This window comes from Hyperolius riggenbachi, chromosome 1 (assembly GCF_040937935.1).
Source record: "Hyperolius riggenbachi isolate aHypRig1 chromosome 1, aHypRig1.pri, whole genome shotgun sequence".
Classification (NCBI taxonomy): domain Eukaryota; kingdom Metazoa; phylum Chordata; class Amphibia; order Anura; family Hyperoliidae; genus Hyperolius; species Hyperolius riggenbachi.
Window position 1 is genome coordinate 522,389,550 of NC_090646.1, and position 12,691 is coordinate 522,402,240.

Below are 12,691 nucleotides of genomic sequence, written 5' to 3' on the forward strand. Positions count from 1 at the left end.
TTTGGGGGTTTTATGTTCTCCTCTGTTAGTGTGGAGTTTTGCTGACTGCTCCAGCTTCCTTTCACATCCATATTTGTAGGTTAATTGATTTTTCCACCCAAAAAATGGGCTATACTGTTCTGGTCTTGAATTTCAGCTATTTTTGACAGAAAAGTGGGATGGAAGAAAGACAATAGAATATGGCCATACGTTTTACATTGCCAACATGTCCAGTCCCTACTAGGGGTCCGATAGATTCAATTCCAACTATTTCTCACATTAAAGGTGGGCATACACGATTCCATTTTTTATTTCTTTTCTTTTCTGTCAGAAAAATCAGATCCATTATTCCGCTTAATCAAATACAGTGGTGTGAAAAACTATTTGCCCCCTTCCTGATTTCTTATTCTTTTGCATGTTTGTCACACTTAAATGTTTCTGCTCATCAAAAACCATTAACTATTAGTCAAAGATAACATAATTGAACACAAAATGCAGTTTTAAATGATGTTTTTTATTATTTAGTGAGAAAAAAACCTCCACACCTACATGGCCCTGTGTGAAAAAGAAATTGCCCCCTGAACTTAATAACTGGTTAGGCCACCCTTAGCAGCAATAACTGCAATCAAGCATTTGCGATAACTTGCAACGAGTCTTTTACAGCGCTCTGGAGGAATTTTGGCCCATTCATCTTTGCAGAATTGTTGTAATTCAGCTTTATTTGAGGGTTTTCTAGCATGAACAGCCTTTTTAAGGTCATGCCACAACATCTCAATAGGATTCAGGTCAGGACTTTGACTAGACCTCTCAAAAGTCTTCATTTTGTTTTTCTTCAGCCATTCAGAGGTGAATTTGCTGGTGTGTTTTGGGTCATTGTCCTGCTGCAGCACCCAAGATCGCTTCAGCTTGAGTTGACGAACAGATGGCCGGACATTCTCCTTCAGGATTTTTTGGCAGACAGTAGAATTCATGGTTCCATCTATCACAGCATGCCTTCCAGGTCCTGAAGCAGCAAAACAACCCCAGACCATCACACTACCACCACCATATTTTACTGTTGGTATGATGTTCTTCTGCTGAAATGCTGTGTTACTTCTACACCAGATGTAACGGGACACGCACCTTCCAAAAAGTTCAACTTTTGTCTCGTCGGTCCACAAGGTATCTTCCCAAAAGTCTTGGCAATCATTGAGATGTTTTTTTCAGCAAAATTGAGACGAGCCTTAACCACCCTGGCGTTCTGATTAAATCGCCAGGGTGGCTGCGGGAGGGTTTTTTTTAGATAAAAAAAAAACTATTTCATGCAGCCAACTGAAAGTTGGCTGCATGAAAGCCCACTAGAGGGCGCTCCGGAGGCGATCTTCCGATCGCCTCCGGCGGCAAGAGATAACACGGAAGGCCGCAATGAGCGGCCCTCCGTGTTTCGCTTCCCTCGTCGCCATGGCGACGAGCGGAGTGACGTCATTGACGTCAGCCGACGTCTTGACGTCAGCCGCCTCCGATCCAGCCCTTAGCGCTGGCCGGAACTGTTTGTTCCGGCTACGCTGGGCTCGGGCGGCTGGGGGGACCCTCTTTCGCCGCTCGATCAGGCAGCACACGCGGCTGGCAAAGTGCCGGCTGCGTGTGCTGCTTTTTATTTGGTGCAAATCGGCCCAGCAGGGCCTGAGCTGCAGCCTCTGGCGGTGTTGGACGAGCTGAGCTCGTCCAGACCGCTCAGCTGGTTAATGTTATTTTTGCTTAAAAGTGGTTTGCGCCTTGGATATCTTCCATGCAGGCCGTTTTTGCCCAGTCTCTTTCTTATGGTGGAGTCGTGAACACTGACCTTAATTGAGGCAAGTGAGGCCTGCAGTTCTTTAGATGTTGTCATGGGGTCTTTTGTGGCCTCTCGGATGAGTTTTCTCTGCGCTCTTGGGGTAATTTTGGTCGGCCGGCCACTCCTGGGAAGGTTCATCACTGTTCCATGTGTTTACCATTTGTGGATAATGGCTCTCACTGTGGTTTGCTGGAGTCCCAAAGCTTTAGAAATGGCTTTATAACCTTTACCAGACTGATAGATTTCAAATTACAGTACTTTTGTTCTCATTTGTTCCTGAATTTCTTTGGATCTTGGCATGATGTCTAGCTTTTGAGGTGCTTTTAGTCTACTTCTCTGTGTCAGATAGCTCCTATTTAAGCGATTTCTTGATTGAAACAGGTGTGGCAGTAATCAGGCCTGGGGCTGACTACAGAAATTGAACTCAGGTGTAATAAACCACCTTTAAGTTATTTTTTAACAAGGGGGGGCAATCACTTTTTCACACAGGGCCATGTAGATATGGAGTTTTTTTTTCTCACTAAATAATAAAAATCGTCATTTAAAACTGCATTTTGTGTTCAATTATGTTATCTTTGACTAATAGTTAACGGTTTTTGATGAGCAGAAACATTTAAGTGTGAAAAACATGCAAAAGAATAAGAAATCAGGAAGGGGGCAAATAGTTTTTCACACCACTGTAAATCTAAAAATCGGGCCAAGATACTACACGCAAAAGATCTTTTTTTCTGAAAATCTATAAAAAAAATTCTACAGTAACACGTTTTACAGTAGCAATGCTCGCATTACTCAAGTACCGTGGGTCGCACAAATAGCGTAACTCACGATACATTGCTGTGCTAGTACCAGTAATTTTGCTATGCATGGCAATATTACTGCTAGTTAGGCCTGAGACACACTGTGGGTGATTTCTGAGCACTTTTCTGACCATCAGTGCTGTCTGCCGGTTTTTAAAAAACCACTCCTAATCACGGCAAAATCGCAGCACAACAAATTTTCAAAAAATCATAACGGTTTTACCGTAATTTTAATGCAGTCAATGGGAGTGGATTTTTTCAAAATGCTCAGACAACGCTTATGGTCAGAAAAGTGCTCACAGTGTCTCAGGCCTTAGTGCATAACATCTGCTGCAAAGTTTTACAGAGTACATAGTCATGTCACTAACTGCCCTTCCAAGAAGTTCACAATCCACTCCTACCATAGTAATTGTCTAATATCTATAGCACAGTTTAAGGTCAATTTAAGGGAAGCCAATTAAAGCGGACCCAAACCAAACATTTTTTTAATTCAAAATATTTAGTTGCACCACTCTGACACATACAAAGATAAATAAACACTCCTTCAAACCTATGAGCATTTCAGTGCATGCTTTTCACCCTTCTCTTTTCAAAACTAGGGTTATACAGGTGGCAGCCATTAGCAATTCCTCCTTTGCTGGACACCACCTACTCCACCTGTCTGACGGATTCTGTCCCGGCAATATGAAAGGAAGGGAGGGGTTCCTCCAATAAATGTAAAATATTTTATATTTGTCATCATGCAGCTGAAAAAAAGGCTGCTATTTATTATTATAATTTAGAAAATAGATTTTATTTCTGAAATCTTGTATTTTTAATTTGGGTCCACTTTAACTTATCATGCTTTAGGATGTATGAGGAAAGCATAGTAGCTAAAGAAAACGCACATAAATACAGGGGAAACATACAAACGCCACTCAGTGCCCATGCTAAGCATGTGCTTGCCTGAAGACCATTTAAATTGAATTTCCACACTAGCACTTGCATCACAATGGACACTTTTTGCACTGTAGCACAGTGCAATTCAAGGTCTATGAACAGTTCACACCCTATCAGTTCAGTGGAAGTGCTAATCAACAATTGTTAAAATGCAGAAGATGCAGTGCATGTGAAGTGCACACTGTTAGTCAGTGGAGGTGCACACTGACCAGTTCCTTCTTTGCGTGCATTGCATGCCACCACAAATGTTTTTGATTGTGGAATCTGTTGGTATAATAGTGGACCAATCCATGGACTGTATAGAAAAGACTCAAGGCTGCTACCACTTATTTTTCAGGTTTGAACTTCTATTTCTATTGCAGGTTTGAACACCAGGTAGCCCCTGAAAGGTACTCATTGCTCTCTGCCCCAACCCCCCCCCCCCCCGCACCTCCAATGGGAATGATCCAAGCCCGCCCCCTCTGGCAGTGTACGAGGTTGATGTTCTGCGCCACTTGTCAATGCTGAATGTTAGGAAAGCTTCGGGCTCACACAGTGTGGGCAGCCTGCCTGAAAACCTGCTCATGGCAGCTGGCTTCTGTCCTCTCCTCCATCTACACCAAGTCCCTATGTGAAGGCAAGGACCCCACATGCTTCAAGAAGTTCACCATCATCCCTGTCCCTAAAAAGCAAGAAGTCTTCAACCTCAACAATTTCAGGCCCGTAGCCCTTACATCTGTCATCATGAAGACCTTAGAAAGGGTCCTGTCTTTTCTCAAGCACTCTACATCAGCTCTACTGGACCCATGTCATTTCACGTATAGAGCAAACAGGTCCACTGACAACACCATCAACATTTGCCTGGAGCTCATCACCGATCACCTGGATTAATGTGACTCATACAATAGGATTCTCCTTGTAGACTTTATCACAGCTTTCAATACCAGCTCTCCCTGCATACTACACAACAACCTTACGGACACGGCCGGCCTTTGACCTGAGCGACCTGAGCGATCGCTCAGGGCGCCGGGCCGCCGGCTTCCAGGGGGGCGCCGCGCTCCTGCCGCATATTCTTAATTTGTGCTTACTGCTGCGGTGCCGGCGGCTGCGGGCTCCGGCTTGGTTGCATGGTCTGAGTCTGGTAGCCAAGTGGGGGTCTGCCTAGATATATATATATATATATATATACACACTAAAGGGGGGATCTGCATACAAGACTAGTAGCCTATATACACTAAGGGGGGGGGGTCTGCCTATAATAGGCACATTCCCCCTTTAGTGTATATAGGCTACTAGTCTTGTATATGTAGGCAGATCTCCCTTTAGTGTATATATAGGCAGACCCCCCCTTAGTGTATATATTATATATATACTAAGGGGGGGATCTGCCTAATATATATACACTAAAGGGGGGATCTGTCTACAAGACTAGTAGCCTATATACACTAAGGGGGGGGGGGATCTGCCTATAATAATAGGCAGCTCCCCCCCCCCTTAGTGTATATAGGCTTGGTTAAAACACCCGTCAAACAATTAAATTGCAATAATTTAGTGTATACAGTAGTCGCCCGCCCAGTACTTATTGCACAGTATTCTGTATGCTTTATAGATCTTCCATTTTTGGGGAACTAATCTCCTCCTCTACTGATTTTTCTTCTGTCCTTGTCAGAAAATTTAGACTAAGAAAAAAGAATATACGGTCCTGTTAAAGGTAACCTAAAGTGAGGCTTCCATGTTTATTTCCTTTTAAGCAATACCAGTTGCATGGCAGTCCTGCTCTCTTTGGCTGCAATAATATCTGAATCACACACCTGAAACAAGCATGCAGCTATGCAGCTATTCCAGGCACACTTTAGTCAGAGCGCCTGACCTGCATGCTTGTTCAGGGTCTACAGCTAAAAGTATTAAATGCAGAGGATTAGCAGGACAGCCAGGCAATGTGCATGGTTTGAAAGGAAATACATATGGCAGCCTCTATGTCTCTCTTGCTTTAGGTTACCTTTAAGCTTAGCCCAATATATTACTGTGTGTGTCAACTATTGTGGCAAGTGCAATTTGCCTTCTTAAAATAGAAGGTATTTGCAATAATTCATCTTAAAGTGAGCAACTGTAGTTTCCCTCGATGCATCACTACTGAATATGCAAATTATCTCTTTATGCCTCTGAAGCCAGGCTTACATCCAGAATGGCTGGTGTATAGCAAGCTCATAGCTTATACATGTTACAGAGCCACATCAACCCAACATGCAGAGTAAATGGCCTGGTCTCTTTTAGTGCACTACTGTATACTTTCTTAGTGGTTCTGCGTCACCCCGAACTGCTTTGGTACTCTATTGTGGCCAGAAACTCAATGCCAACACTTGAAGATGGAAGATCTATTAGTCTGGACATGATTACTCAACCATATATTATACTGCTAATGGGGCTTCACTTTGCTTTATTTGTTTTAGGGAGCAATATACAGTAGAGCAACATGGGCCATACAAGTTATCTGGTGCTCAAAACAGAAAGCAAAAAGCTCTTTTAGATGAAGACAAAAAGTATGCAGGGACTTTGAAAAGATTTTTAGAGAATCCATCTGAGTGTAGCATCCAGATGCCAAATAATGCACCAGAAAACAATGAGTCGTCAAAATTAGGGCACTCATTGCAGGAATGCTGCTCTGAATATGTTGAGGACGCAGAGATAGCTAAAAAGTCAGATGAATATCCAACATCATGTATTCCTACACAGTCTACAACAACAGCAGAAGGCACTGATTACAATGACTTTTCAGTGCAGCTTCCAGTCTACTGAATCCATCACCAGAGAAAAATGGCAGCACTAATTTTCAAGTTGTAGTAACAAGTAAAAACAATTGTGTACCAACTACTATTGAATCAGATCCTGCTCTGTGGCCTAAGTTAACATCAGCAACTATAGATTTGATTTTATCAGCAGGACCTGTACAGTCAAAAAATATAAATTTCAAGAAAGATGAAAAAATAGACATTTTTCAGAAGAATTTTACATTAGATCTTTGGATAATGGGGAAAAGCAAGACAGAAGGTGGTTGGTGTATTCTAAAACTGTGAATAAAGTTTTCTGTTTTCGCTGTAAACTTTTTGATAATAACCCCCGAACATCCTTGGCCCTGGAAGGATCACAAGACTGGACTCACATGTCTGTGATTTTAAAATCACATGAAACTTCTGCTAGTCATTTCATTGCTGTAAAAAAATGGATGGAGGCTCAGCTTCGATTGACCACTAAAACCACTATTGACCAGCATATGCAGAACTCTTTAACCCAGGAAAGAAGGCATTGGAGAGATGTCTTAGAAAGACTTCTACGGATTGCGCAACTGTAGGCTGAGCGCAATTTGGCTTTTAGAGGATCCTCAGATCGACTATTTACACCCAACAATGGCAATTTCCTTGCTAATGTTGAACTCTTGGGGCGATATGATGTAGTCCTGTCAGAGCACCTTCGTCGTGTAGTGTCTAAAGAAACCTCTGACCACTATTGTGGGAAAACAATACACAATGAAATTCTTAATTTGATGGCCAAACAAGTTCTCAATAAAATAACCAAGCAATGTAAAAATGCTAGGTATTACTAATACTTGACTGTACTACAGACATAAGTCATTGCGAGCAAATGCCATTCACCCTTCGTTTTCTTGAGAAAACGTTAGGTAACTACCTAGTAAAAGAGCATTTCCTTGGCTTCAAGAATGTATATGACACAACAGGGAAAGGATTGACGGAAGTCATTCTTGCTTTTGTGGCAGAAAAAGACATATTGATGACTGTCGTGGACAAGGGTATGACAATGGTGCCAATATGGCAGGGAAAAAAATGGTGTTCAAGCAAATGTACTGCAAGAAAATTCCAGAGCTGTTTTTGTACCTTGTGGATGTCATAGCCTCAACCTAATTGTGGCAAATGCAGCAGGTTCAAACCAACAGTCCAAAGATGTGTTTGGAATTATTCAGTGTATTTACAATGTATTTTCCAGTTCAGCTAAAGGATGGAAGATTCTGTCTGATCATGTATCGGGCTTCACAGTAAAACCTCTATGTACCACTAGATGGGAATGTCGTATAAACTGTCTTAAGCCTCTTACACATAACATGGGAGAAATCCAAGAAGCTTTATTTGCTCTTTCTGAAGTTCTAGGAACAGACCCAAAGATCAGTCATGAAGCTCTTACACTCTCACAGCAAATTGTAGAATTTAAGTTTATTATGTCAGTGACCGTGTAGTATGACATTTTATACCAAATTAATATTGTCAGCAAGGCTACGCAAAAAGAAAGCTCTGACCTTTTTATAGCTACTGATTTGATTAACAAAACACGTACATTTTTAAAAACTTTCAGAGAAACAGGTTTTGAGAGCTCTTTTGAGACGGCAAAGAAGCTGGCAGAGGACATAGGTGTGGAGCCTGTTTTCAAGAGCATGTCCCGTGTTCGAATCAAAAAGTCCTTCTTTAATTATGGAGGAAATGACCAGCCTATAACAGACCCAACACAAGAATTCAAGGCCAACTTCTTCTATGTTGTTGTGGACACAGCTATTATCTCTTTAGAGGAACGTTTTGGTCAGCTGGAACATCACAATCAAATTTGGGGATTTCTATACAATATAAAAAACCTTCCACCAAGAAATGAGCTGGAAGAATGCTGCTTACAGTTGCAAAGATCTTTGACATGTGGGAGCAAATCTGACATAAATGGTGCTGAACTATCTGATGAACTCAGGCACATTCAAACTGTCCTTAGTGAAGAAACAAAAACACCAAAGCAGGTTCTCAATTTTGTTGCCGGCAATCACCTCACGCACATGTTTTCAAACACATGGATAGCCCTGCAAATCCTGCTAACCATTCCCATTTCAGTAGTTCTGGAGACTGCAGCTTTTCTAAGCTAAAACTGATTAAGTCCTACTTGCAGTCCACAATGTCTCAGGAAAGATTGTCTTCACTTGCAGTTTTATCCATTGAAAATGATATATTACATTCATTGGATTTCAATAATGCAATTGATGAATTTGCAAGCATAAAAGCACGAAAAGTTTTGTTTTAATTAAACCTAATTTAGCACACTTTGTTGACTTTTAAGGCATTTCTCACAAAGTGTATTGTTTTTGTAAAGCAGACCTCAGTCCTGTGTTTATTATTATCAGTAGTCATCTTTTCTGCAGATCTTGTGCTGTTTTTTGAAAAATAACCATTTCATGTAGAAATTCTATCATTTTCAAATTCCAATTCCAAGTTTTGTAAACTGTTACAATGATGTTAGAGCATGTTTCCATAAACATGTAAGACTGTTTTTTGGTTGTTGCTGTTACTCTTTATTTGTGCTAAAACAAAAGTTAGTGGCCCCGATGCAATTCACTTTTTCTCCTGAGTTTTCTCGTAGGTGATATTTTTACACCTTGTCATAAAATGCATTTTAAACCACAAGTATGCAAGAAAATACAATAATTTTGATAGCACTTTTTCAACAACTTTTAAGTACTTTTTCAAACGTAAAATACCTAAAAAGTTATTTTAAAGTGAAGATGAAAATTATCTCGTACAAGATAACTCAGGATAAAAGGTGAATTGCATATGGGCCTGTGTGTGTGTGTGTGCGCGTGCGAAGAGGATGAATAGGGGGGGGCACCAAAGTCTGGTTACGCTCGGGGCGCTGTGAAACCTAAGGCTGGCCCTGCTTACAGAACTCTTAAAACAGAAGGTATTTGCGGTTATTCAGGTCGGAGTGAGCTCGGAGGTGTCCCACAGTGCATCACTACTAAACAACAAAGAGATGATTTGCATATTCAGCAGTGATGCACTGTGGGACACCTCAGAGCTCACTCACAACCTGAATAAGTGCAAATACCTTATGTTCTAAGAAGGCATGTTTCTGTTTTGCATACCATTTTAGTAAGAGGGTTTTTTTGGTCTCTTTCAGTCCCTTACACACTCCTAGGAGTTCTGGTTCACCAAAAGCTTGCTGGGCAATCTGTAACTGGGTGTTTCAAGTCCTACCTCATAGAGCCATATTAATCCTTGCCATGCACTGAGGATGAACCAATCCAAAACAGCATGTTCTGCCTTTTGGCTAAGATCAAGTAGTAGTATCTGTTTTTATCAGTTTCAGGGGCGGGACGGGCCCGAAGTAAGCTCCGACAACCTTAAAGGATACCACAGCCCAAAGGCTGTGGTAAAATCAAAGTTGCAATGTGGAGGGAAAGAAAGATACATACTTACCGCTTCCCTCGTTCCCTGCCGACGGGTCCCGCTCATCTGTTACAGCTCCCGGTACCGACCCGACTCTCCTGACCCTTCACCCGGACATACTGTGCTGCGCATGCGCAGTATGTCACTATACTCTTCGCTTCTGCCGTCGCATCGTGACGGCAGAAGTACGGACACTCCCCCGCCTCCTCCTCTCCCAGCGTGTGCGCTCCAATCTAAAGCTAGCGTGACATGCTGGCTGGAGTTCGCACTGGGATAATCGATGTGGAGAGAGCGGAGGGGGAGTAAGTTAAAAAAAAAGACACTGCCGGCTGGAGGGAGGGAGCGAGTGAGTGGGCGGGCGAGTGGGCGGGCAGGCAGCGAGTGGGCGGCGAGCAGGCAGCGGCAGTACAGCCCAACCATTCTGTACATAGATGCAATGACATCTATGGTACAGCGAGAAAATTATCCCCACATTTATCTCTGCATATGTGTGTACATGTATATATACACATGTATATACATGCACATATGCAGAGATAAATGTGGGGACAATTTTCTCGCTGTACCATAGATGTCATTGCATCTATGTACAGAATGGTTGGGCTGTACTGCCGCTGCCTGCTCGCCGCCCACTCGCTGCCTGCCCGCCCACTCGCCCGCCCACTCACTCGCTCCCTCCCTCCAGCAGGCAGTGTCTTTTTTTTAACTTACTCCCCCTCCGCTCTCTCCACATCGATTATCCCAGTGCGAACTCCAGCCAGCATGTCACGCTAGCTTTAGATTGGAGCGCACACGCTGGGAGAGGAGGAGGCGGGGGAGTGTCCGTACTTCTGCCGTCACGATGCGACGGCAGAAGCGAAGAGTATAGTGACATACTGCGCATGCGCAGCACAGTATGTCCGGGTGAAGGGTCAGGAGAGTCGGGTCGGTACCGGGAGCTGTAACAGATGAGCGGGACCCGTCGGCAGGGAACGAGGGAAGCGGTAAGTATGTATCTTTCTTTCCCTCCACATTGCAACTTTGATTTTACCACAGCCTTTGGGCTGTGGTATCCTTTAAAAGGGGGGGGGGGGGGTTAGGGGCACCTCAAACGAGTAAGGAGGGGGAGGGACGCCCCCAAATCCTCTAGTACGGGTGTCCACTGTTGCTCTTACGTTCCCTTGATCCTGTCTGCACGAACGGATCTACCATGGTCGAGGCAAAGGCTTTGCTTAGGTGTACTGCCCCTGGAAGTGGCGATCCAGGAGTGCCTGAAAAACCCAGAGCCTGGGAAACCCCGTGGCAGAGTAAGGCACTATGGTCTGTACTACCTGTATGCTTAGCCAACTAATGCAGCTCCTCGGCCTTTTGGCAAGTGAGAGAGCGGAATAATAATAAAACGCGTGCACAAGCACGCACCCGCCGCACACGTGCACAAGCACGCACTCGCTGCCTGACACTGCGCATGCGCGCACCCGCCGCACACGTGCACAAGCACGCACCCGCTACCTGACACTGCGCATGCACGCACCCGCCACACACGTGCACAAGCACGCACCCGCTGCCTGACACTGCGCATGCACGCACCCGCCGCACACGTGCACAAGCACGCACCCGCCGCACACGTGCACAAGCACGCACCCGCTGCCTGACACTGCGCATGCGCGCACCCGCCGCACACGTGCACAAGCACGCACCCGACGCACACGTGCACAAGCACGCACCCGCTGCCTGACACTGCGCATGCGCGCACCCGCCGCACACGTGCACAAGCACACACCCGCCGCACACGTGCACAAGCACACACCCCCCGCAAGGTCGGGGCCAGCTTGCTGGCACTGGGGACTCCGGTCCCCGACTTGAGGCTACCTCTCGGGGGAGCCGACCCTGGCCAGTGGGAAACCACGTGGCACATTGGGGTCCTCCAATCCTTCGGGTGTCGGAGGACCCCAAAGCCCCCTGCGCTGAAGGCAAAGGGGGAGGTTCCCCTCCGGGGGAACACCGGAAAGGATTTTGTATTAATTTGGTTCTATATTAATAGCAAGCTGACTAATGATTCCATTCCAGAGGTTCGGAAGGTGTGTTTAGCTATCAGGGACACCAGAGATGGTTTGCATATTCAGCAGTGATGCACTGTGGGACACCTCAGAGCTCACTCCAACCTGAATAATTGCAAATACTTTGTTTTAAGAAGGCAAAATGTTGTTTTTTTATATATGCTGTTTGTATATTCCCTGTTTGTGCCAAAACCGATCCCTGGTACTAACCAATCATGCTTAGCGAATAAAGCTGATTCTGAATGTTACAATGAGCACATGTACAGATGCAGTGAAGCATATCTTTCATGAACTGTATGCTTTACTGTATGCGTTGCATTGCCCGCCTAACAAACAAACGCAACTCCCCAGTGCAAACCTAACTTTAGAGAAGGAATTCCAAAGAAAGAAGAATGTATTAGCAGAAATAGGTGACTAGGGTGAATAAGAGATCATTAACAGAACAAAGGTTGTGTTTTGGACAGGTATCTTGGTTTCTGGATATACATAGTGATGCTTATATTTAGGAGAACTTAGGTGATTTGATTGAGCAGCTGATAGATTTGTAAAGCTCTGATTTGCTGTGATCACATCCTGCTTTAGCACATAATGATCCAGCAAATAAAAGACTTACATATTTATCACCTGACCGAACTGTTCATTATAATTTACCGTTGCAGAACTGTACACCTTAACCAAGCCGAAGATGTAGGTTTATAACAACTAGAGGCTTCTTAGAAGCATTTGTTTTACATTCTATAATTCAGGGATTGGCAGCAGACAATGATACTCCCATTTTAAAGGGACCCGAGCAGTAAAAATAAACAAAATTGGTACTTACCTGGGGCTTTCTCCAGCCCACCGTAGATCGGGAGGTCCTCCGGCGTCCTCCTGGCTCCTTTTCCGGTCCCTCCACCACATACCGCACCGGTGACACCTGAGCCGGGTGTCGGGCTCCCA